The following is a 25,413-nucleotide window of genomic DNA, read 5'->3' as shown; positions in this document are numbered from 1 at the left end:
TACTTTTTCAACTTTTAATTTGTCCTTTAGTTCAGTGGATTTTACCTTGTGGCTCAGTTGGTAAAGAATGCGCCTGCAATGTGGGAGACCTGGTTTTGATCCCTAGGTTAGGAAGATCTGCTGTAGAAGGGAAAGGCTACCCATTCCAGTATTCTGGCCTGGAGAATTCCATGGACTGTATAGTCCATGGGGTCACCAAGAGTTGGACACAACTAAGTAACTTTCATTTTCACTTTCACTTTGTGGTTTTAAGTTATATGTCATTAATTGTATTCAGCTTTTTCTTTTTGGTTTCTCCTGTTGCTTCTATAATATCTTTTAAAAATCCTGGCATCATCTAAATCTCTGTGTTTGGTTTCAGCTCTTTTCTTGTTTCCTTTCTAAGAAAAGAAAAGAAAGGCTTCCCTGGTGGCTCAGAGGTTAAAGCGTCTGCCTGCAATGCAGGAGACCTAAGTTCGATCCCTGGTTTGGGAAGATCCCCTGGAGAAGGCAATCGCAACCCACTCCAGTATTCTTACCTGGAGAATCCCATGGATGGAGGAGCCTGGTGGGCTACAGTCCATGGGGTTGCAAAGAGTTGGACACGACTGAGCGACTTCACTCACTCACTCACTTTCTAACAATAAAGGCAGCTAGAATTTCTTTTAGTATTTGATATAATATAGGTTCCATTTTCCCAAAGCAACCCATTTTCTCATCATAGTTTATTGAATTGTTCTCCCTCATACCCATTATTGGAAATCAGTGGCCTAGTTTATGAACCATGTCTAGCTGGGGACTAGACTGTCCAGTCAGCTGAGACTCTCCCTGGTGATGTTCCTGCTGTCCTGCACTGCAGCCTCTGTGGTGAGCTCTGCATTTCTCTCCCACTCTCGTCCCAGAAGCCAGCAGGTTGGGGGTGAATGCAGGACCCAGAGATAAGGTGGGGCAGGACCTCATCTTGGACCAGATGCACTTGACCCATCAGGGAGTCATTACATCCTCAATCCCCGGACTCTGGCCACATCTCAGTTAGCGAACTGTCCCCTTGCAAAGGGAGTGCAGATGTGGAAACTGCCACTGGGGTCAAGTCAGACTCTCCAGAGACCCTTGTCAGAAAAGCTGATGACATGAGGGGGAAGTGAACTGGCTGAGTCCTAAGATGGTTTAGGGAAGTTGGTCCTGTTAAGCCCTCAGTAACTAGTGATCATAAGTGCATCAGTCAGTTCAGTTCAGTCGCTCAGTCGTGTCCAACTCTTTGCGACCCCATGAATCACAGCACGCCAGGCTGCCCTGTACATCACCAACTCCCGGAGTTCACTCAGACTCACATCCATCGAGTCAGTGATGCCATCCAGCCATCTCATCCTCTGCCGTCCACTTCTCCTGCCTCCAATCGCTCCCAGCATCAGAGTCTTTTGCAATGAATTAACTCTTCGCATGAGGTGGCCAAAGTACTGGAGTTTCAGGTTCAGCATCATTCCCTCCAAAGAAATCCCAGGGCTGATCTCCATTAAGGAATGGACTGGTTGGATCTCCTTGCAGTGCAAGGGACACTCAAGAGTCTTCTCCAACACCACAGTTCAAAAGCATCAATTCTTCGGCGCTCAGCCTTCTTCACAGTCCAAATCTCACATCCACACAAGACCAGAGGAAAAACTATAGCCTTAACTAGATGGCCTTTAGTTGGCAAAGTAATGTCTCTGCTTTTGAATATGCTATCTAGGTTGGTCATAACTTCCCTTCCAAAGAGTAAGCGTCCTTTAATTTCATGGCTGCAGTCACATCTGCAGTGATTTTGGAGCCCAAGAAAATAAAGTCTGACACTGTTTCCACTGTTTCCCCATCCATTTCCCATGAAGTGATGAGACTGAATGCCGTGATCTTAGTTTTCTGAATGTTGAGCTTTAAGCCAACTTTTTCACTTTCCACTTTCACCAAGAGGCTTTTTAGTTCCTCTTCACTTTCTGCCATAAGGGTGGTGTCATCTGCATATCTGAGGTTATTGATATTTCTCCCGGCAATCTTGATTCCAGCTTGTGTTTCTTCCAGTCCAGCGTTTCTCATGATGTATTCTGCATACACATTAAATAAGCAGGGTGATAATTTACAGCCTTGACGTACTCCTTTTCCTATTTGGAACCAGTCTGTTGTTCCATGTCCAGTTCTAACTGTTGCTTCCTGACCTGCATACACATTTCTCAAGAGGCAGGTCAGGTCGTCTGGTATTCCCATCTCTTTCAGAATTTTCCACAGTTTATTATTATCCACACAGTCAAAGGCCTTGGCATAGTCAATAAAGCAGAAATAGATGTTTTTCTGGAACTCTCTTGCTTTTCCCATGATCTAGCGGATGTTGGCAATTTGATCTCTGGTTCCTCTGCCTTTTCTAAAACCAGCTTGAACATCTGGAATTTCACGGTTCATGTATTGCTGAAGCCTGGCTTGGAGAATTTTGAGCATTATTTTACTAGCATGTGAGATGAGTGCAATTGTGCAGTAGTTTGAGCACTCTTTGGCATTGCCTTTCTTTGGGATTGGAATGAAAACTGACCTTTTCCAGTCCTGTGGCTACTGCTCAGTTTTCCAAATTTGCTGGCATATTGAGTGCAGCACTTTCACAGCATCATCTTTCAGGATTTGAAATAGCTCCACTGGAATTCCATCACCTCCACTAGCTTTGTTCGTAGTGATGCTTTCTAAGGCCTACTTGACTTCACATTCCAGGATGTCTGGCTCTAGGTCAGTGATCACAGCATCTTGATTATCTGGGTCGTGAAGATCTTTTTTGTACAGTTCTTCTGTGTATTCTTGCCACCTCTTCTTAATATCTTCTGCTTCTGTTAGGTCCATACCATTTCTGTCCTTTATTGAGCCCATCATTGCATGAAATGTCCCCTTGGTATCTCTAATTTTCTTAAAGCTATCTCTAGTCTTTCCCATTCTGTTGTTTTCCTCTATTTCTTTGTATTGATCACTGAGGAAGGCTTTCTTATCTCTTCTTGCTGTTCGTTGGAACTCTGCATTCAGATTGGCGTATCTTTCCTTTTCTCCTTTGCTTTTTGCTTCTCTTCTGTTCACAGCTATTTGTAAGGCTTGCCCAGACAGCCATTTTGCTTTTTTGCATTTCTTTTCCATGGGGATGGTCTTGATCCCTGTCTCCGATACAATGTCATGAACCTCATTCCATAGTTCATCAGGCACTCTATCTATCAGATCTAGGCCCTCAAATTTATTTCTCACTTCCACTGTATAATCATAAGGGATTTGATTTAGGTCATACCTGAATGGTCTAGTGGTTTTTCCCTACTTTCTTCAATTTAAGTCTGAATTTGATAATAAGGAGTTCATGATCTGAGCCACAGTCAGCTCCTAGTCTTGTTTTTGTTGACTGTATAGAGCTTCTCCATCTTTGGCTGCAAAGAATATAATCAATCTGATTTCGGTGTTGACCATCTGGTGATGTCCATGTGTAGAGTCTTCTCTTGTGTTGTTGGAAGAGGGTATTTGCTATGACCAGTGCATTATCTTGGCAAAACTCTATTAGCCTTTGCCCTGCTTCATTCCGTATTCCAAGGCCAAATTTGCCTGTTACTCCAGGTGTTTCTTGACTTCCTACTTTTGCATTCCAGTCCCCTATAATGAAAAGGACATCTTTTTGGAGTGTTAGTTCTAAAAGATCTTGTAGGTCTTCATAGAACTGTTCCAACTTCAGCTTCTTCAGCGTTACTGGTTGGGGCATGGACTTGTATTTCTGTGATATGAATGGTTTGCCTTGGAAACGAACAGAGATCATTCTTTCGTTTTTGAGATTGCATCCAAGCACTGCATTTCGGACTCTTTTATTGACCATGATGGCTACTCCATTTCTTCTGAGGGATTCCTGCCAACAGTAGTAGATATAATGGTCATCTGAGTTAAATTCACCCATTCCAGTCCATTTTAGTTCGCTAATTCCTAGAATGTCTACATTCACTCTTGCCATCTCTTGTTTGACCACTTCCAATTTGCTTTGATTCATGGACCTGACATTCCAGGTTCCTATGCAATATTGCTCTTTACAGCATCAGACCTTGCTTCTATCACCAGTCACATCCACAACTGGGTCTTGTTTTTGCTTTGGCTCCATCCCTTCATTCTTTCTGGAGTTATTTCTCCACTGATCTCCAGTAGCATATTGGGCCCCTACCTACCTGGGGAGTTCTTCTTTCAGTATCCTATCATTTTGCCTTTTCATACTGTTCATGCGGTTCTCAAGGCAAGAACACTGAAGTGGTTTGCCATTCCCTCCTCAAGTGGACCACATTCTGTCAGACCTCTCCACAATGACCCACCCATCTTCGGGGGCCCCATGAACATGGCTTAGTTTCATTGAGTTAGACAAGGCTGTGGTCCTAGTGTGATTAGATTGACTAGTTTGCTGTGAGTATGGTTTCAGTGTGTCTGCCCTCTGATGCCCTCTTGCAATACCTACCATCTTACTTGAGTTTCTCTTACCTTGGGCATGGGGTATCTCTTCACGGCTGCTCCAGCAAAGTGCAACCGCTGCTCCTTACCTTGGACGAGGGATATCTCCTCACCGCCGCCCTTCCTGACCTACAAGGTGGGATAGCTCCTGTAGGCCCTCCTGCGCCCGCGCAGCCACAGCTCCTTGGACGTGTGGTTGGTCCTCCCAGCCGCCGCCCCTGGCCTTGGGGGTGGGGGCGTGGGGTAGCTCCTCCCGGCCACCACCCCTGACCTTGTTCGCAGGGTATCTCCTCTCAGCTGCCACCCCTGACCTCGGATGTGGGGTAACTCCTCTTGGCCGCCGCTCTTCGGGCATGGGGTCCTCCCGGCTTCTGCCCCTGACCTTGGACATGGGATAGTTCCTCTCGGCAGCATTTAGTATGCTGGTCGCAACCGCCACTGCGCTTAGAAATGTTTAATATCAAACTTGGATTATTTGCACTGCTTTCAGAATGCTATTTGCATTAGTCTTGTTTTTCATTAACAGTCAGAATCTGCATGCTGTAGATGGATGCTGGATGAGCTTTCCAGGGCTTTTTTTCAGACCTCAGCCTGTTGCCCTTAAGTGTTTAGCTTGATGAGTTTTAGTGATTTTATACAATAATTCTCGCCCTAAGAAAGATGAAGAACATCCCAGAGGTGTATAAAATTTACTACTAATTCCTTACAGTAAAATAGTGTAACAAATTTAAGTTAATTTTTTGTAATTTATTCTTGATTTTTTTGGTGTTTATAGTCCTGCATCTCATCAGCCTGAGGCGTATCAACTAGCGTCCATTCAGATGTGTCAAGTGGTTAGTTTGCCTTTCTAAGTCTTCCTATGGCCCCCAATTGTGTTGACTTCCTTCCTTTGTTGACCTGAAGCAAATAGACTGTCAGATATTTCTCCAGCCAAGGTCCGCTTATTCAGGATCAGCAGAGAAGTGCAGTTCTGTATCTGCACCCATAGCAAACTTAGTCACTAATTCATGTCTGACTCTTTGTGACCCCATGGTCTGTAGCCCACCAGGCTCCTCTGTCCATGGTAAGTATATTGGATTCTCCAGGTAAGTAAACTGGAGTGGGTTGCCATTTCCTTCTCCAGGGGATCTTCCCAACCCAGGGATCGAACCTGAGTCTCCTACATTGACAGGAGGATTCTTTACCACTGAGATGTCAAGGGAAGGAGAATTCTTTTATAGAGGAGAAAAGGAAGTTGGGTGGGCTGCTTTAGTAAACAAAGCTTTATAATGACTTTTCACTGAGTTCATCCAGGAAAGAAGCGAAGTGTTTTTTCCTTCCCGCTGGAACAACTAGTGTAACTTTATCCCTCAGAGGCTTCCTACTGGAGCCCACATGTGATTACTCAAGGGCGTTGTCTTGGTGATGGCTGCTCTTTGTCTGGGGGAAATTCCTTACGTTTAGAGCAACACTGATTCTCTCAGCCCAGGAAGGTGTTATCTCCACATGTTCCCCCTGTTTGTCAGAGGCCAATACTGAGAGGCTATGTGGCTAGTTCAAGGTCATACACCCAGAGAGTCTAGACAAAGTCTAGACTCTAACCTGGGAAGATTTCCATCTGAGACACATCAGTTGGATTTCTTTCCTCATTAATTTGTGTGTGTGTGTGTGTGTGTGTGGTAAAGGAATGGCACCCCACTCCAGTACTCTTGCCTGGAAAATCCCATGGACGGAGGAGCCTAGTAGGCTGCAATCCATGGGGTCGCTAAGAGTCAGACATGACTGAGCGACTTCACTTTCACTTTTCACTTTTATGCATTGGAGAAGGAAATGGCAACTCACTCCAGTGTTCTTGCCTGGAGAATCCCAGGGATGGGGGAGCCTGGTGGGCTGCCGTCTCTGGGGTCGAACAGAGTCGGACACGACTGAAGCGACTTAGCAGCAGCAGCAGTAGCACAGAGCATCAACTTTACCATCTTAACCATTTTTAAGTATACAATTCAGTGTTGTTGACTATATTTATGTGTTGTGCAACCATTTTCCAGAACCCTTTTCATCCTGCACTAATGTGTCATCAAACACTAACTCCCCAGTCCCCTCTCCATCCCTGGCAACCACAGGGCCACTTTGTTTCTCTCTGAATTTGACTGCTCTCAGCACCTTTATGAAAGTGAGATCATACAGTGTTTGTCCTTTGTGACTGCACCATTTTACATTTCCACCAGCAATGTGCAAGGGTTCCAGTTTTCCTACATCCTTCCCATCTTGTTTTCTTCTTCGTCTGCCTCCTCCCTCTTCTTCTTTTTCTTCTTCTTCCTCTTCTTTACCCCTTCTAATATGTGTGTGGGGTGGGGGTGGGGCTGTCTCATCATGACTTTGATTTGCATTTCCCTGTTGATTAGTGATGTTGAGCACCTTTTCCTGTGATAGCAGATTTTTAAAAAGGGCCTTTCAGGGAAGGATGCTATAATCTGGGTAAGTTGCAGTGCTAATTTCCTGATGTTCTCTGTGGGGAATAAACATGGGGGAAAATGGTCTAACATGTTTCAAATCTGCTTATTGGTAAAGCTCAGAGATTTATACTTTTGTTTGGGAAGTAAGCTGAGATTATCAGATGGTGAGGGTCATGGAGATGCTGAACTGGAGTGGAAAAGGAGATAGGAGGAGGACAGGTGAAACACTGGGTCCTCAGTACCACTGCTGGAGCTAGAAACTAGTCTCCTGGCCCGTGGACCAGGTATCATTAGATGGGCCAGGCTACCAGGGTTTGCCAGATCTGAAGTTCAGTCTCTTATTGCTTCTTTAATAAATCAGAGACATTAATTTATTTACTAAATAATTCTTGAGCATCTCCTACTAAAAAATTCTTGAGCATATTTTGGTAGGAATAATGCAATAAATGAGAGAAACATGTTTTCATGAATTATTATTGTCTAGCTTTGAAAATATTCTTACTGTGGCAAAAATCAGTAAAAATGGTGTCAGTCTTTGAGGTATCTCTGCATATTAACTATTGCCATTTAAATAATGCATAGTGGATTTGAGGGACTTCTCAGGTGGTACTAGTGGTAAAGAACCCACATGCAAATTCAGGAGACATAAGAGACACAGGTTTCATCCCTGGGTCAGGAAGATCCCCCGAAGGAGGGCATGGCAACCCACTCCAGTATTCTTGCCTGGAGAATCCCATGGACAGAGGAGCCTGCGGGACTGCAGTCCATAGGGTTGCACAGAGTCAGACAAAATTGAAGTGACTTGGCAGGCAGGCAGTGGATTTGAATAGGGTTTTGATGGGAGCAGATCCTCTATATAGTTACTGTTTTTCTTTTGATAATTAATAAGTAATTTAATGTCACCCCACTCCAGTACTCTTGCCTGGAAAATTCCATGGACAGAGGAGCCTGGTGGGCTGCAGTCCATGGGGTCGCTAAGAGTCAGACATGACTGAGAGATTTCACTTTCACTTCACTACAGAGACATAATTTGAGATTATATAAATATCATGTTCCACATCAAACTTTGATCCACTAGTTTTAACTTCCTTTGATGATGTTCTGACTCTGTTGCTCCTCTTATGTTTGTTTGCATTTGTTTGCAAGAACTTCCCTTTCTCTCCTGTTTATGTAACAGTAGAGATGCATGGATTCTTTCATTGTTTACTGGGTTAGGGTTAATTGACATTTATTTGTTTTAATGGTCAGAGTATCCCAGATTTGTCTAGCAAAGAGCCATTCAAAGTGGCTTTTCTGTCCCTTCTACTCATCCTCGTGATTCCTTGAGTGCTTCCTTATTTTATGGCACAACTTGTCACAGGCCCTTCTTTGGACTTACTCTGTCTTTAGGTCTCAGCTTCTCAACATTGCTGCTGTGGCTGAGAATGCCTGGGGCTCTGTTCATCTTGGCCTGTACTAGTTACAGCAGCCCCCACAGGCATCCCCTTTTGGAGCCAGTGTTGTGGCTTGACTGGCTCTTATGGTTCTTAGGATTGTGAGCCATGTCTCAGCAACAACCATCAGAGAACTTTGCAATGGTAAGGTGTATCACTCACATGTCCTGGAGGGTACTGGACATACCTGGGGCAACACAATGAGGTCCTGGGGAGAAAGGGCAAGAGAGAAGGGGAAAGCTAGTAAGTGAGTGAATTTGGACCTGGGGTTCTGCCTTTTTGGGGTTGAGGGTGGGATGTCTAGGATTTTAAAACATAAGAGCAAGAATTAAATTATGAGAAAGGAGAAGCAAGTAGTCAGAGAAATGGTCTATTTTATCAGGTCAACCAGAGCTTTCTAAAAGTGGGAACTTCACGGGTGGGGTGGCCTGGCTCTTTATCTAGTTATGTAGCTGGCACATGTTCACTGGAGATAGATGTATTTTAAGTGGACATCTCCAAACTTTAATATCAGCTATTTATGTTACAATTTAAAAAGCTAATTATCAGGTGCTGACACAAAGTGCCCCAAACTTAGAAAGAGCCATTTATTCATGGAGCCTTGGCTCCTTTTAGGGAAAAAGGATATTAAAAATGTCAAGTTTGGGGTGAAGGGGGCCAAAAGACAAACTTCCAGTTATAAATAAGATGTGTAATGTTGATATGTGTCACTTTCCTCTTCTCTTAATTTTTAACAGGTGCCTAAACCCCTTGTTTAAAATTGGTTACAAACAGAAATTAGAAGATGGCATGTACTCACTGCTTCCAGAAGATCACTCCCAGCACCTTGGAGAAGAGCTGCAAGGGTGAGCACAGGCAGCAGGGAGAAGGGGAGAAAGAGTGAGAATTTCCACATGGGGCTAAAGATGTTGGAGGGGCTTTTTCTTCCTCTGGGTTCTTCTGAATCCCCCTGTCATGACTGCACGCTCACCACCCTCAGGCTAACCCTGGGCTTAGCCCACTTTGGAGACTGAGGGAGCCCGTGTTCCCTGTGCATCTGTGGACGTGGAGGGAGCCCACAGCCTTAGCCCTGGAGGCCGAGCTCTGTCCCCAGAGGTGGGGTCCCTGGAGGAGGCTGTCTGCCCTCCTGAGCTGCTCATGAGCTGTAAGTCCAGCAAAGCTTGTCTGGAACTTCTTTCCTGAGACTAAGACTTTCCCTCAAGGTCCGTTTTTCTGGTGTTTCAGGGTCTGCACTGCTCACCTTTCAGTACCCCTGTGAGCAGTAAGCCACCATCTATAGGGCAGCCGCAGAGCACCCTGTACTGAAGGCCCGTCTCCCACTCCGCCCCTCCCCTGTTTTCCCTTCGGTAGACACTCTGTTCTTTATTGTGCTTTGTTTCTCATCGCAGGTACTAGGATCAGGAAGTGAAGAGAGCTGAGAAAGATGCACGGGAGCCTTCTTTAATGAAAGCAATCATAAAGTGTTACTGGAAATCCTATGTAGTTTGGGGAATTTTTATATTTCTTGAGGTAAAATCTTTTACATACAGTACATTACTTTTCAGTGTATTTGAATCAGTACTGAGATGGACAAGACAGGAGGGGAGAGAGTCCAATGGTTTGAGGATGAAACATGTCTAGGAAACATGATATAGCTCAACAATTCTATTTAGAATGAGAAATGCCCTGGACTTTCTACAGATGACTATTTATCTCTTAACTGTTTAAGATTGTTAACAGTGTTGTAGGAAGATGGCTGTGAAATAAAAGCCATTTTATATCATCTTAGGACATTTTTGGTGCTCAGTAAGTGATATAAATGCTGAGTGATCCATGACCGACAGGAGATCCAACAGCCTCAAGGAATATGTTCCCTGTGGTTTTGAGGAAGGCAATTTGGGCCAGAGCCCCAGTAACATAAGACATTTTACAGATGCTTGGCAAATAATTGTTAACTTGACCAGGTCACATCTGACAAATGCTTCTTTAAGAAGGTATCTACCAGTTGCATCTTATGCAGCCCCCAGGGCTGGCCTTCCTGGATCCCTAGCAGGAAACATTACTGGCGCTGGGCAACTTTGAAATCAACACTCCACCCTGCCCTTCACAAGGCACTGCAGTATCTCAGTAGACACTGGTAGAGCCTCTCCCCTTCCAGGGAAAGAAAAGCTAGGGCCCTGCATCTGGACTGAAGCTGCTCAAAGCTCCCAAGAGCAAACCCTTCCCTGAGCTGTCCCCTTCTCAGTGAGCTGGCTATTTGAAGCCAAGGCCCACCATGTGGAGGAGCTCCAGCTTCACCATGAATTTTGTGTACCTGCCATGCTGGTTTCTGTCTTCTCTGAGGGGATGATTTGCTGGGAGCCCAGCTTTGGCAGAGGGTGGAGGAGGGAATGTGCAGGGAAAACCAAAGGCAGAAAACCATGAGGTCATTGACCTCTGTGAACCTGAAGGACCTGGGTCAAGTTCCCCCAGAGGACAGTCCACCTGGGGACACAGTGCCGTCAGCCCCCTGTTCTGGCAGAGCCTGCTGGGGGTCTGCTGCAGAACCCCCTGGGTGGCTTGTGCTCTCCATGGTCCCTTAGCGCTGCCTTAGGGACACGGGTGGCCTGTGAGTGTGTGAGAGCAGGAGGGGTGGAAGATGCTGTTACTGAGAGAGGGGTGTTTTAGGTGGAGAAGATGGTGAGTTGTCATCAGTCCATTGTGTTGGGGGTGAGGTGGGTGGGTCAGGTGGTTTACAGGTGGGCAGTGTTTAGTGGGCAGTGTTACAGGTAGGCTCTTGTTTAAAGGCTGTGTTGTACTGAAGGGCACTGTGGGTAGTGGGCAGCTGGGTAGCTGAAGTTTGCCTCACACATCTGGAGAGACCAGAGAATCTGTCAGCTCACAGGTGACTGGATGGTCCTGGAAGATGGAGTCCTTGATGACAAAGGTGGGTTGGTCATTGTGCCAGAGGGTGGGGATAAGTATGTGGGCAGAGTGCCACCTTTGAGAGGGCACTGACCACCAAGATACTGCAGTGCCTTGAGAAGGACAAGGTAGAGTGTTGATTTCAAAGTTGTCCAGCCCTACTAATGCTTCCTGCTGGGGATCCAGGAAGGCCAGGCCTGGGGGCTGCATAAGGTACAACTGGGTGGTCATGGCAGAAAAGTAGGGGGTAGAGGACCTGGCAGATGTGGGGGCCCATTCTCTGTAGTATTAGAAGTACTAGTAGCAGTAAGAGGGTCTCATACTCAGTAGTAGTGGTGGTGGCCACAGCAGTACTGCTGGTTGGGCAGTAATGACAACAGTGGGCTTCCCAGGTGGCTCAGTGGTAAAGAATCCATCTGCCAATGCAGGAGACCTGGGTTCAATCCCTGGGTTGGGAAGATCCCCTGGAGAAGGAAACGGCAACCCAGTCCAGTATTATTGCCGGGAGAATCCCATGGACAGAGGAGCCTGACAGGCTACAGTCCATGTAGGTCTCAAAAGAGTCAGACATGACTTAGCAACTAAATAACAACATTAAGTACTCATAAATATCATATGTCAGGAACTGCTATGAGCACTTTATGTGTAATATCACTAAATCCTTTGGCTAATTCAGCTAAGTCATAGGTATTACACTACCCTTAGTTTAGAGAAGATTGATTTTTTTTCCTGATTTTTATTTTTCTTTCTGATAGTCAAAAGAATCCTGAAATCCAACACAAATACTCCTTGTCTTAGGTTTGCCCTTTGACATTCTGTTTGGAGAAATTAATAAATGATTTCTCATGACAGAACTAGTAAGGATCTGTTACATTTCAAAGATACTTTTCAGGTGCTGTTTTGAGATTTTAATGAATAAAACTAGTTCTCAGATGGAATGAACATTAGTTAAATAATTGATTTTATGAAGCAACTTTTCTTTTTGTGATCTTCTGTCTATGTTGCCTTCTGATCTTTCTATATTAGATAGTGGAAGATCTAAACTCAGCCCAGGATTCTCTAAAATACAAACACATCTCCTCTGTGACCTCCAGCCTTATTTTAATTCCTCTGGTGCACAGAACACCTCATGGATCATCCATGATCCCAAGCCATGAGCTGTGACCGTGCATAGCACAGGCAGAGCCTCCCCAGCACTGCTGGCAGCACCAGCAGGTGATTTAAGTCCAGTGTGAGGCTTTTAGGGTTAGGATTCAAACTATGAAAATCTCTGTCCTATGGGAATTATGAATGACTAACACTCAGGAACAAGTACAGACTGATGTTGAAGAAGGAGTGCTTGCAGTCATTCCTAATTAGAACACAACAGCCAGCGAGTTCCCAGCACACTGGCCCCTGTGTGCACCTCCATGGAGACTGTGGGTTAGGAGATATGTCTCAGAGCCCTCAGGGTGCAGAGGAGGGACCAGAAGCCTATGCCTGAGCCAGAGTCAGATAGACCACTTCCCCAGGTCATCAGGGCCTTCTCTCTGAGAGGTGAAGTCTCTGCTTGCTGATATGTGAGTGGGGTGACCTCAGAGAGCCAGAGTGGGTTCACCCAGTCCCTTCCTCTGAGAGGGGAGGAGTGACCGGGGCTTATGTCCTTTCTCTGAGACCCTTAGAAATGGCCTGGTTTTGTCCCATCACTTGGCCTTTGTCCAACTCCACTTTTTCTGGTTGTCTCTGGTCAAGGTGGAGGTTGTAGGAAGCACATGTTAACCTGAACCTTCACTTTGGAGATCAACTGATGGACAGGAAGTATACAGAATCTTCTGAGTCCTGAGTGGGCTTTGTGCCTTAACTGAGGACTCATTCCCTGAGAGTTGTTCTGAGTTTTTGCATTTATTTTCCAACCTTCACCTCCACTCAACCCAGAAGAGTGAGGAGTGGCCGATTGTGGCAAAGATACTGTAGGCCAAAAGCAACAACTGAGGACTACACAGCAAGGGAGTGCAAGAGGGAGCACTGAGCAGAGCAGAAGTGGACCTGCAGAGCACACTTGCTGCGTGCACTGTGCTGGTTCTTGTGTACATAGCATTAGCCCTTAGTAATATCTAGAGTGATGACCTTGAGTCATAAATGAGGGTGATGCTTTCTCAACTCATTTTCTTTAAAGCATATGTATCTATGTTTTTATTGTAGCATTTAAATTTATTTTAATTGAAGTATAATTGACTTACAATATTGCATTAATTTCAGGTGTGCAATATAGTGGTTCAATGTTTTTAAACATTATAAAATGTTCATCACTATAAGTCTAGTTACCCTCTGTCACCATACAAAGCTTTTCAAATATTATTGACTGTATTTCCTATGCTGTATTTTATATCCCCATGACTTATTTTATAAGTGGAAGTTTGTTCTCTTAATCTCTCTCACATGTTTCACTCATTACTCTCACTCCCCTCAATCCACTTTCTTTAAGACATCAGGAAAGTAGGTGACTCATTTTTAAAAGAATCCATTCATAATGGTTAAAATTTCTAGCAAGCTGCTTAGAAATGAAACTTTTAATTACTGTCTAGAAAATTACATTACTTTTCTCAAGAGTTATTGTTCTGCCATGATGGTCTCTGAGCAGCAATGAGTTTTCCAAGCCCTTTGTGAAACCAGCCTCTGCCATTATGATAAGGTAGACCTCTTCACAGGACTTTTATGTAATAAAATTAAGCATAACTTACACTTACTTTTTAAATCATGGTTTTAGAGCACTTTGAGGTGTTGTGACTTATTTAGTTTACCAGTATCCCTCCAAGGTAGATCAGGCAAGTATTTTATTAGGCAAAAACCTGGAGGCACAGGAGGGCTTAGGGTTGGTTATGTAACTTGGAGGAGACTGACCTGATTTCTGAAGCACAGTATTCTGATTCCTGGACCAGTGTTCTCTGTGTTCTGTTCTGAGGCTTTCTCCCTGCTAGAGCCTCCACTGAAGGCTCAGAGCCAAGAGTAGGCATTTTCTGTCAACAGCTCTGTACTCCTCTGTCAATTCCTTTCTGCGGTGGATTTTTTTTTTTTTAGTTTGTAGGTTTTAGAGAACATTTTAAAACTACAAAAATAGAATAGGATTGAAGGGTAGCAGAATGTATAACCAGAATATGCCTCTTTAGCATAAAGATTATTTTGACCTGATTATTATTATTATTTTAATGAGAAATAAACACAGGAAAAGTTTTGAAGACAGAGTAGAAGTTAACCCTTCTCTGAGGGACATTTACATTGATAAAGGAAATCTTTTGTAAAGCTATCTTCCTGTCAGTACCAGAAAGAGAAAGATAACTTTAAATCACAAGAGAATCTTGTCAGTGGAGAAATGTTTAAGAAGACTTACATCTCCTTAACAAACCCAACCCTACCCTAATTTAAGCTGCTTTTTCTGTTAACCTCTTATAAGTGCCCCTCCCCACCTCATACCACCTGACCTTTCTTTTGTCTTTAGCTGAAGATAGTATTTAAGGTAGTTACTTGGGTCATCTCAGGGAGTTAGTTTTCCTGGGTATCTCCCATGTATACAGGCGGAATTGTTGTTGTTCAGTCGCTCAGTTGTGTCCAACTCTTTGTGTCCCCATAGACTGCAGCATGCCAGGCCTCTCTGTCCTTCCCTATCTCCCAGAGTTTGCTCAAACTCTTGTTCATCCATTGAATCAGTGATACCATCCAACCATCTCATCCTCTGTTGGCCCCTTCTCCATCTGGCCTCAATCTTTCCTAGCATCAGGGTCTTTTCCTATCAGTCAGTTCTTCGTATCAGGTGGTCAAAATATTGGAGCTTCAGTTTTGGGTCAGTCCTTCAATGAATATTCAGGGTTGATTTCCTTTGGGATTGACTGGTTTGATCTCCTCGCTGTCCAAGGGACTCTCAAGAGTCTTCTCCAGCACTACAGTTTGAAAACATCAAATAGATTCAAGGAATTAGATCCAGTAGACAGAGTGCCTGAAGAATTATGGACAGATGTTTATAACATTGTACAGGAGGCAGTGACCAGAACCATACCAAAGGAAAAGAAATGCAAGAAGGCAAAACGGTTGTCTAAGGAGGCTTTACAAATAACTGAGAAAAGAGAAAGCGAAAGGAGAAAGGGAAAGATATACCAACTGATTGCATAGTTCCAGAGAAGAGCAAAAAGAGATAATAAAACCTTGTTAAGTGAACAGAGGAAGACAACATTTTTTAGCTTGGCTTTTGCCTTGTTTTATTTTTGACTCCAAGGAACATTACAGCTTCTAGTGGGTATATACATATGAACACAGTATCCCCTGGGGCTGAGAGTCTACAAACCTTTCAAGGCTGGTTGTTTTGTGATACTTCAGCAGAAGCCGGGCTCCATTTTCTTCATCTACTGACAAGTAGAAGTTCAGGGTGGGGAAGGTTGAATCCATATTTGTACTGGTCTCAGTTCATAAAGGCTTAAAGCATTTATGAAGGAGATAGCATAAAGGAGAAGGTAAGAGTTTGCCTCCCCTACATGAGTCATCTTGACTTTCTGATGGGCTGAGATGTTGAGAAAATATCGGACGGGGCAGGCTGCCAGCAGGGCTTGTTCACATGAAAGCAAATATCTTACCTTCTCCTGCCACCTTTTTCCTTATTCATCTTAGTCAGAGTCACTTAGTAGTTTGCCAAATGCATTCTAAGTGCTTAATATTTATTGAACATCCACTGTGTTCTAAGCACAATGTACTAAAGCTTTATTGTCTTCGAACATAAGGTTAAAATTACCATCTGCTTGTCTTATAGGTGATAGTAGATTACCTATAAGTGATAGTGTGTTTTTCTTTTAGATTAGCCATGAATGTAGCATTTTGTCAAAATGCCTTTTTACATGCTAATAACAAAAGTAAAGCTTGAGTTAAGAAAAATTGACATGCCTTATATTTCTAATTAAGGCCTTTTTTTTTTTTTTCCTTTTAGGAAGGCACCAGAGTAATTCAGCCCATATTCTTCAGGAAAATGATTAGTTATGTTCAAAACAAGGATCCCACCAATTCTGCCGCTTTTCACGAAGCCTATGGCTACGCAGCAGGGCTGAGCACCTGCGTGCTCGTGTGGGCCGTTCTGCACCACTTGTGCTTCTACCACATGCAGCCATGGGGATAAGGCTGAGAGTAACCATGTGCCATATGATCTACCGCAAGGTGAGTGTCACTCGGTACTGAAGTGTGTACCTCTCCTGAAGCATCAGAAATACCTGGAGAAAGTTCTCTGTAAATTGGGCTTCCCTGTTGGCTCAGCTGGTAAAGAATCTGTCTGCAATGCGGGAGATCTGGGTTCAATCCCTGGCTTGGGAAGATCCCCTGGACAAGGGAACAGCTACCCACTCCAGTATTCTGGCCTGGAGAATTCCATGGACTGTATAGTCGATGTGGTGGAAAAGAGTTGGACATGACTGAACTGCGTTCACTTTCACTTTCTCTGTAAATTAAATATCTTGTAACTAAGATCATTTACACCTTACAAGAGAAGGTTGCTATTTGAATCGAGCCAAGTTTGTTGTCATTTAAGCACACTTTACCAATAGATAATGAAAAACTTTCTATTGAGATCAGGTCAGGGCTGCTTTTGGTGACTTTCAACCATAGGATGTTGCATAATATCTACTAAATTTGTAACAAAGTCTAATTAAAAATCCTTATATAACTATATTGTTTACTTGAAATTTGCTGAGGGAGTAGATCTCTTTGTTATTTTTAAAACTATTATTGAAGTACAGTTGATTTATTAATACAATATTGCATTTAATTTCTGTACAGCAAGGTGACTCAGTTATACATATATCTATTCTTTTTCATATTCTTTCGATTATGGTTTATCACAGGACATTGAATATAATTCCCTGTGCTATACAGTAAAATCTTGTTGTTTATCCATCCTATGTATACTAGTTTACACCTGCTAATCCCAGACTCCCAGTACTTCCCTCCTCTACCTCTTTCCCCATTGGCACCCACAAGTGTGTTGTATTAATATTTTAGATTCCACAAGTAAGGGATATGATATTTCTCTCTGACTTACTTCACTTACTATGATAATCTCTAGGGCTGTCCATGTTGCTGCACAGGGCACTATTTCATTTTTTTTTATGTATGAATAATAGTTTACTATATACATGTACTACATCTTCTTTATCCATTCATCTGTCAATAGACATTTACACTGCTTCCACATTTTGGCTATTGTGAACAATGCTGCTATGAACATAGGGATGCATATACCTTTTGAACTATAGTTTTTCTGGATATATGCCCAGGAATGGGATTATGGGATCATATGGCAATTCTATTTTTAATTTCTTGAGGAACTTCCAAACTGTTTTCCATAGTGGCTACACCAATTTACATTCCTACTAACAGTATAGAAGGAATCCCTTTTCTGAAGGAGTAGATCCTGAGTGTTCTCACCATACACAGAAAATAGAATAACTGTGTAAGGGATATATTAATTAGTTTTACTACAATAATCATTTCCCAATGTATATTTATATCAAAACATCATGTTGTGCACCTTAAATATATATAATTTTCATAAAAAATATGAAGTCCTCATCAAAAGCTAAAACCAAACAATTTAAATTGAAACTTTTACTTCTTCTACCCAGTTACCACTTACCTAGAGCTTCTTTTCCTTGGGATATTTTTCTTGGCAAGATGCTAGATGTCTTCACCTCACCTTTCCTTTAGAAAAGTCTTGTCAGTCTTGGGGCTGTGTGAACCTGGGAGTCCTTCATGTCACTGTCTATGCTTGACTACAGCACATGAGCCAGTTTCCTCCTGGGTGACAAGGAAATGGAAGTGGCACCCATACATTCTAGTCTGGGGTCTTCATTCTTGTTCATCCTTATCTTTTTATTTTGTTGTGTCTTCTGCCATTTAGGAGACAAATACTGAGATTTCCCCACACATGAACTAGATGTTTGTATTCTTAGATCATGCTTATCTCCCATAAATAAGTAGGAAATTTCACCAGAACTGTACTGTGAAAATCTTAAGTGAGGTATGAGATGATGCTTCAGTCAGCACTTGGTCTTTGTTGCACAGGTGAGCTTCTGTTTTTCTTCCTCTTCTCACTAACACTTTGGAACATCATCTTCGGAAAATCTGATCTGAACTGGCACGTTTGCTTATTTGAATGTAACTATTTCCCAAAGATATTCATTTGCTGGCTTGATTATGCCTAAAAGAGTTGTCCCTGTGTGAAGTTAGAAATTGCAGAGGTTAAACCAAAGATGTAATCTGAAATTCAAGAAATGTGGGAAAGACAAATTTCCTCAGGCCCAGCCTTGCATCTAGAATCCTTCTGAGATGCAGATATAAAACACTCCTTCTGTGCAGGTTACAGGTGGACTGATTCCTTAGGGCAAAGCTGGTGCTGTAGAGCAGCTCTGAAAGGCCCCTCTGAATGTCTGTAGTACATTCTCTGGCTTACATCCTGATCTCTGATTCTGAGGAGAAATCAGGTTGGGTGTTAGAAATGGGATGGCTGCTAAGTTCATAGTCGTAGTTGGTCTACACTGTGGGTTTCAGACTGGGGCATATCTCCAGTGGTACATATACCACTTCCTAAAATTTGCCACACCCTCCCCTGAGCCAGCACCATTCTACTTCTTCTCTTTATGAATTTGACTACTCTAGGTGCTTCATATAAATGGAGTCACACAGTATTTGTCATTTTGTGTCTGGTTTTTGTCATATAAGACATGTCTTCAAGGTTCATCCATGTTGTAGTAGGTGTCAGAATTTAATTCCATTTTAAGGCTGAATGATATTCCATTATAGGTCTATACAACATTCTCTGTATTCATTCTTCTATCAATGGACAATCGGGTTGTTTTTACCTTTTGGCTATTGTGAACATTCCTGCTGTGAAAATGGGTGTACAAAATATCTACTTAAGCTTGTGCTTTCAATTCTCTTGGGTACAGTCCCTAAAACGGAATTGCTGTACTATATGCTAATTTTATGATTAACTTTTTGACCCCCATACACTCTCAGCGTGGCTACATTATTTTGCATTCCCACTTGATCACTGACTTTTCTGTTTAACTTGAGAACTAAATGAGATGTTTTTCAGAACTATGACCTTTTTTTGGGGGGGGGGGCGGTCAAAGCCTCCAGTTGGTGATTTACTGAAATACTCAAGATGGTCTCTTCAGGTTCCTCAGATCTCTAGGATATTTTAAAGAACTTTTTACCAAATAAAGGGCTTGTACAACACAGACTGTGATTTTTGTCAGTAGACTGGCATTAAGAACACAGGATCCTTATGGAATTAATGTTTTGAATGCTTAATTTCTTTCAGAATTAAACTAAGACCAAAATGTTTAATGTTGTCACACACAGAATTAATGATATACTCCAGATTTATAGTCTAAGTCCCCTAATTTCTTTCCTTAAGGCAGCCTCTCCACTGTCATCTAATTAGCTTCAAATTTACCTTAGTTGGCTCCTAACTCTAAACCTATATCCCTTTATACCTCAGGCAAGTCCAAGTTCACTGAAAAACAGGGTGCATGATTTTGCATGCATGCCTAGTCACTCAGTCATGTCCAACTCTTTGCAACCCTTTGGACTGTAACCTGCCAGGCTTCTTTGTCCATGGTACTTTCCAGACAAGAATACTGGAGTTGGTTGCTACTTCCTCTTCCAGATGATCTTCTTGGTACAAGAACTGAACCCACATCTCCTGTTCTTCCTGCATTGCAAGAGGATTCTCTACCCTCTGAGCCCCTATTCCACCCTTTGCAGTCCTTGTGGGTGGGCTGCCTCCACACTGAGGAGATGAAAGATGAATGAGTGTCCCTAGAGCCCTGCCATCAGGGGCCATCCTGCTCCTCCTGACACCACTCAAGACCCCATGAAAATGTGCTTCGTTTTGTTATATTCTGAGAATGACTTGGTATCATCATAGGAATCCTATTGTCTGTTTCCTTCTTTCATTTCAGGCCCTTCGCCTTAGTAGCTCAGCCATGGGGAAGACCACCACAGGCCAGATAGTCAACCTGCTGTCCAATGATATGAACATGTTTGATCAGGTGAGCTGCCCCAGAGGGATCCTCCTCCATGTCCTGTCCTTCTCACTGGATTCAGCTTACTGGGATGGGTTTGGTGTCAGCCAGGATTCTGTTGAGGACTTAAGACAATGGTTCTTTTTATCCAATGCTTATTTCTTCTCTGTATAATTTAGAAGTAATAATGTGCATTGTCTGGAAGATGAGAGTTTTATTTTCCTAACATTGTCTGCAACATACTCCAATAACAGGCAGCAATGTTCTTGCCCAGCTTGGTTAGGGTCTGAGTGGTCTTCCTGGAGTAGCCCTTCTTGGCACGTGGTGTCACTGTGCCTTGTGGCTAAACTGTCTTCTACCTTCTGACAATTGTGAACATTGCTGCTGTGAAAATGTGTGTACAAATATCTGCTCAAGCTTGGGCTTTCAGTTCTCCTGAGTACGTTCCCCGAAATGGAATTGCTGTGCCATATGCTAATTTTATACTTCCTGTCTTCCTCCTCTTCTGGGTTATGAAGGCCTGGTGGGCAGGGATTGTTCTTTCCTCTGCTCCCTGTTCAGTACCTGCTGCATAGGAAGCCTTTGAGGAATAACTCCAGGGAGATTGTCCCCAGCAAGACACAACCTACTCTCCCCTGACCCACCATGCTATTTTGTTTACACTTATGAATAGGTCATATTACCCAGGGAGTTGTAGCTGTTGGTCAGATCTGTATCACACTGGACCACTTCTCTGTCAATTTTTAATTCATCAAACATAAACTAAGGCCCCTACTAAGTTTCAGGGATGAATAAGATTTAGGTTTTACCCTGGAAAAGCCATAGCCTGTCAGGGAAGTAAATAGACAAATTACTGGAGAGTATGGTAGGTACCATAATTAGGCTTTCCTGGGGAGTGCTAGAGGAGATAGGGGCTGAATTTAGGGACAGAGAGAGTTTGGGGACACCTTGAGCTCAACTGTGGTATAGACAAAATCAATATCTTCCTTCAGTGCAGCTGGTTGGGTTCTCCTTGGAACCCGTCCTATGCTACCCTGGAATAGCATCATCAGATGGACGCTTGGATTTCTGCTTCAGCAGGTGTAAAACCCACTGAGATCATTTCTGTTTAGACTCCTGTCTGTTCCTTTGGAGGAGATTATTTCTCCACTGTATCCTTAGTGGTGTTGTTTTTATACAATCCTAAGAGGGCTTTGTCTTTCTCTTTTTAGGTGACCATATTCTTCCATTACTTGTGGATGGGGCCACTGCAGGCTATCGCAGTGACTGCCCTGCTCTGGATGGAAACAGGCATATTGTGTCTTGCAGGGATGTCAGTTCTCATTTTTTTTCTGCTTTTGCAAAACTGCTTCGGGATGTTGTTTTCATCACTCGGGTAAGAGAAATACTGGTTTTAAAAAAGGTAACATATATTTGGTGATATCCACAGTCTGCTCGATGCTGTTATTCAAAAACAAAATGAATGCCTTCTCTGGTCTCTTCTTTGCACAGGTTGCAGACCCTTCAGGCTTAGCCAGCAGAGGTTCCAGCCTTAAGCTGAAGGCTGATGTTGAAGCCGGAAAGGTGACAGCATTAGCTGCTCCTCCTAGTACCATACCTGAATAAATAGAGTGTTTTTAAGCAGAAGTTACCCATATCCAGGTTATTTAAACATTATTGAATTGTAATAATCATATAGGCTCAATTTTAGCTGCATATATTTTTGTTATGCTTATTTTGAGTCATTTTTAGTTATGTGTGTTTTTGTTTTGTTTTTAATTCAATGTTCTCATTAAATTATAGGCACCCCAAGAGTAGGGTTGATCCTAATTAATTACATCTTTATAAAACCCCACAGTCTCAGCATTGTATGTGATAGAAAAGTGGCTGGTGATGCAAGGCCTAATGGTGCCAAGTTAGACTTGAAGCAGGACTTAGAGGGTTGGAAGTGGGTCATTGTCTAGGTTGTCAGGTGATGGAGATGCTGTACTATCTAAAGCTCTGAGTTCTTGTGTGTATGTGTGTGCACATACCTCTGTGTGGTGTATTTCTCTACTTGGAATTTCCTTTCCTGTCTTTGCTGAGGAGAGATGTTTCTTACCCTTCTAGGCCCTATTCTAATGCTGCCAGGTCTCTGAAGATTTTTTGCTCTCCTTTCCTGGTGGAATTAACACCCCCATCTTTTCTGCTCCTCAGAACTTTACTCCCATTTTATTACAATATAGAGAAGTTCTTCCTGTAGATTTGGGTGCCTTTCTGCCTGCTCCCCATTACCTTCTTGGACAGATGGCTTATATCTGACTCTTTTCAGGTCTTCCTTAGCCAATGCTACAAGTTCTCCAAGTTACTTTTTGAAATGGGCTGAACGGATGGCTTCTTAATTGAAGTCTTTGTCTCCACTTGTACTCTGAGTAGGTCTTGCCTGTGTTGTCAGCACAAACAGCTGTAGGGAGTCATTTGATTTTTGGTCTCTGCCTGCACCCCCTGCTATTTTTTCTGATAAGGAAAACTAGGCTGTGGTTTTCCACTAAGGTTCATCTCTCACATCTTTCCCCTCAGGAGTATGACCGCTGATCTCACAGTCAACAGGATCAAGGCCAAAAGTGAAGTTAAAGCTGGCATCAAAACAATAAAAATGTATGCTTGGGAAAAGTCATTCGAAGCCCTTATTATCCATCTCAGGAAGTAACTTTTTGTAGTGTTACACCATAACCTTGTACTTTTTCACTTCTTTTTTTATTGAATGAGTTTTAAAAGCTTATTAAGTTTTTATATTAAGGTGAACTGAAATACTATCCACTTCATCCCCTGCAATGTGGCAGTAATTTTAAGTGGAGTAATGGATTGTCATTTTAACCTGCTCTTCCACTTACTATCTTCTTAAAGGAAAGAATATATACTACTTACATATAAAGAAATTAAACTCCATATTTCTTAAAACTGCAAATCCCAAATAAGCAATAATTGTAAAATGTTACTATTTATACTGAAACTCTAATTTATTTTGGTGTAGCACAAATGAGGAGATGAATCAAATGAGTGTATCTCTACTGGGCTAAACCATATGAATCAGTTTTCTTCATTCAAAACAGCCATGAAAATACTATTCTTTTGGCTTGGTTTATATTTGTAGACTTAAAAAAAAAATCTAAATTTAACTCTCTGATGAATGTTTATACTCTAGCACAGGGTGCTTAGAATTCTCTGGCTGCTCCCTGTCACCTCTCACTTTGCACTTTTGTGGGGGCCTCTCCCTCTGCTGGGGATACACTCTCAACTTCCTTCTTCTTTGATCTCCACCAAGCCTGATTCCTACTCATCTTCTCAGGTTCCATGTGTCTGTGACTTGCCCTAACTCCACTTATCTGACTTAACACACCTCTGCCCTGAGTTCCCATAGGGGCTGTGCTGACTGCTTCTGTCTATTGTCTTGATGTCTCACAATTTTGGGATTGCCTATTCTCTTCCCCCACAAGTTCATGAGCCCCTGGATGGGATGGACTATTTCTTTCTGTCATCAGTGAGGAGCCTGGCCCAGGATTTGTAGTTACAAACTGTTGAATACATGTTCAAACCCAGTCTGATTGACCCAAAATATTTAAAAGCTTGATTATTAAACCTCCAATTTAGTTGGGAGAGTGGAGTGGTGATGAAGGGTGTGGTCCTGGTGTCAGGCAGACCCCCGAGTATGCACTGTGTAGTGTCTCCATGATATGAGGGATGGTTTATCTTAATCTGTGTTCACTCCCTAGAAAGGTGCCACTCACACAGGGCACTGAATTCATGGATTGATGTTAGTGCCTCTTTTAAAATCTATTTCCTACTCTCTTTTCCAGGAAGGAAATTTCCAAGATTCTGAGAAGTTCCTACCTTAGAGGCATTAATTTGGCATCATTTTTTGCTATCAGAAAAATCATGATTTTTGTCACCTTCATTACCAATGTGCTCCTTGGCATTGTTATCACAGCCAGTCGTGTGTTTGTGGTAGTGATGTTGTTTGAGGTTCTGCAGTTTTCAAGTACCCTCTACCTCCCCATGGCTGCAGACAAGTTGTCAGAGGCCATCGTCAGCATCAGAAGAATCAAGGTTTGGAGACAAATAACATTTTTCTGTTGTAGGTGGATTTTATGCAAAATGACTTCTTTTATTTGGTGTTACTGTGTTCCTGTTAGATGACATTTAGCTTTCTCAGTGCCCAAGCTGGCAGTCTTTTCAAAATGTCATACATATTCCCTTCTCTTCTTAGGTAGAGTACATTACAAATATTATAAGATCCCTGCTGGTTTATGGGCACCAGTAGCAGTGGCACAGACTCTTGAAATGCAGTGATGGCTGCAGGATGATTAAAATGTCTGAAAGCCAGAGCAGCAAACAGATTGCATCTCCTGTGCTGACTGGAACCACTAGGTAGTGACTGCTCTCAGTCCTGGAGTGAATAGGACTCCTCTTGGGACTGAGAGGAAAGGAACTTGCTGAGATCTCCCTACTCCTTGGGCTCAGGAAGAGTAGCCTTAGACTCACTTAGCTCTCTGTATTTAAAACTAGATTCTCTCCTCCATAGACATTTTGCTTATTGATGTCTGAGCTTATTCTTTGGATCTGCTTTATCATCCCTGTCCTTTTCTCACTTACTGTTTAATCCTATCTCTTGCTGGCCTCAATCTTTCCAATTTGTGACCCTCTCCATAATTTACATTACCATACCCATTGTCTCCTTTTCCTAACTAACTGTCTCTCAGTTGCCAGAGGCAGATAATTTACATCACCAGGATAAGGGTCTGGCACATAGTAGGTGTTCAAGTTTTAGTGTGTTTATGAGTAGGTCTAAAATGAAGATAAATTGGCTCTGTGAGCTAGCCTGGGCTTGAGTTTAAGTGTCTCAGCTTTATGAAAAATCTGATTCATTTTGTACCTAATTCTTCACAGTGATGTGTGCCCAGTAACTGATCTGTATGGAAGTTAAATAGCTCTAGGTGTGATTATATTTTATTTTGGTGTCTTTCCATAAAAGCTGAGTTTCGTCAATTTTGGTCCCCTGAGTTTATCATTCCTTCTGACAGGGGTTTCTAGCAACATTATGAACAGATGGTCCATGCAATTCAATAGAATTTCTTTTATGAAGTTTCACATACTGAAAGAGAACATTTAGGAATATCCCTGGACCATTGTAATGTTCTCAGTGCACACGGTGACCTGTCCAGA

At 42.7% G+C, this 25,413-nt stretch overlaps 1 pseudogene; it reads left to right on the top strand.

Annotated features, from left to right (window-relative positions):
• Nucleotides 1-8,932: 8,932 nt before the first annotated feature.
• On the top strand, nt 8,933-24,387 carry LOC133258044 (ATP-binding cassette sub-family C member 4-like; annotated as a pseudogene).
• The last annotated feature ends 1,026 nt before the right edge of the window (nt 24,388-25,413 follow it).

Source organism: Bos javanicus, chromosome 12 (assembly GCF_032452875.1).
Source record: "Bos javanicus breed banteng chromosome 12, ARS-OSU_banteng_1.0, whole genome shotgun sequence".
NCBI lineage: Eukaryota > Metazoa > Chordata > Mammalia > Artiodactyla > Bovidae > Bos > Bos javanicus.
Note: the sequence above shows the minus strand (reverse complement) of the source record. Positions and strands in the feature narration are given on the sequence as shown.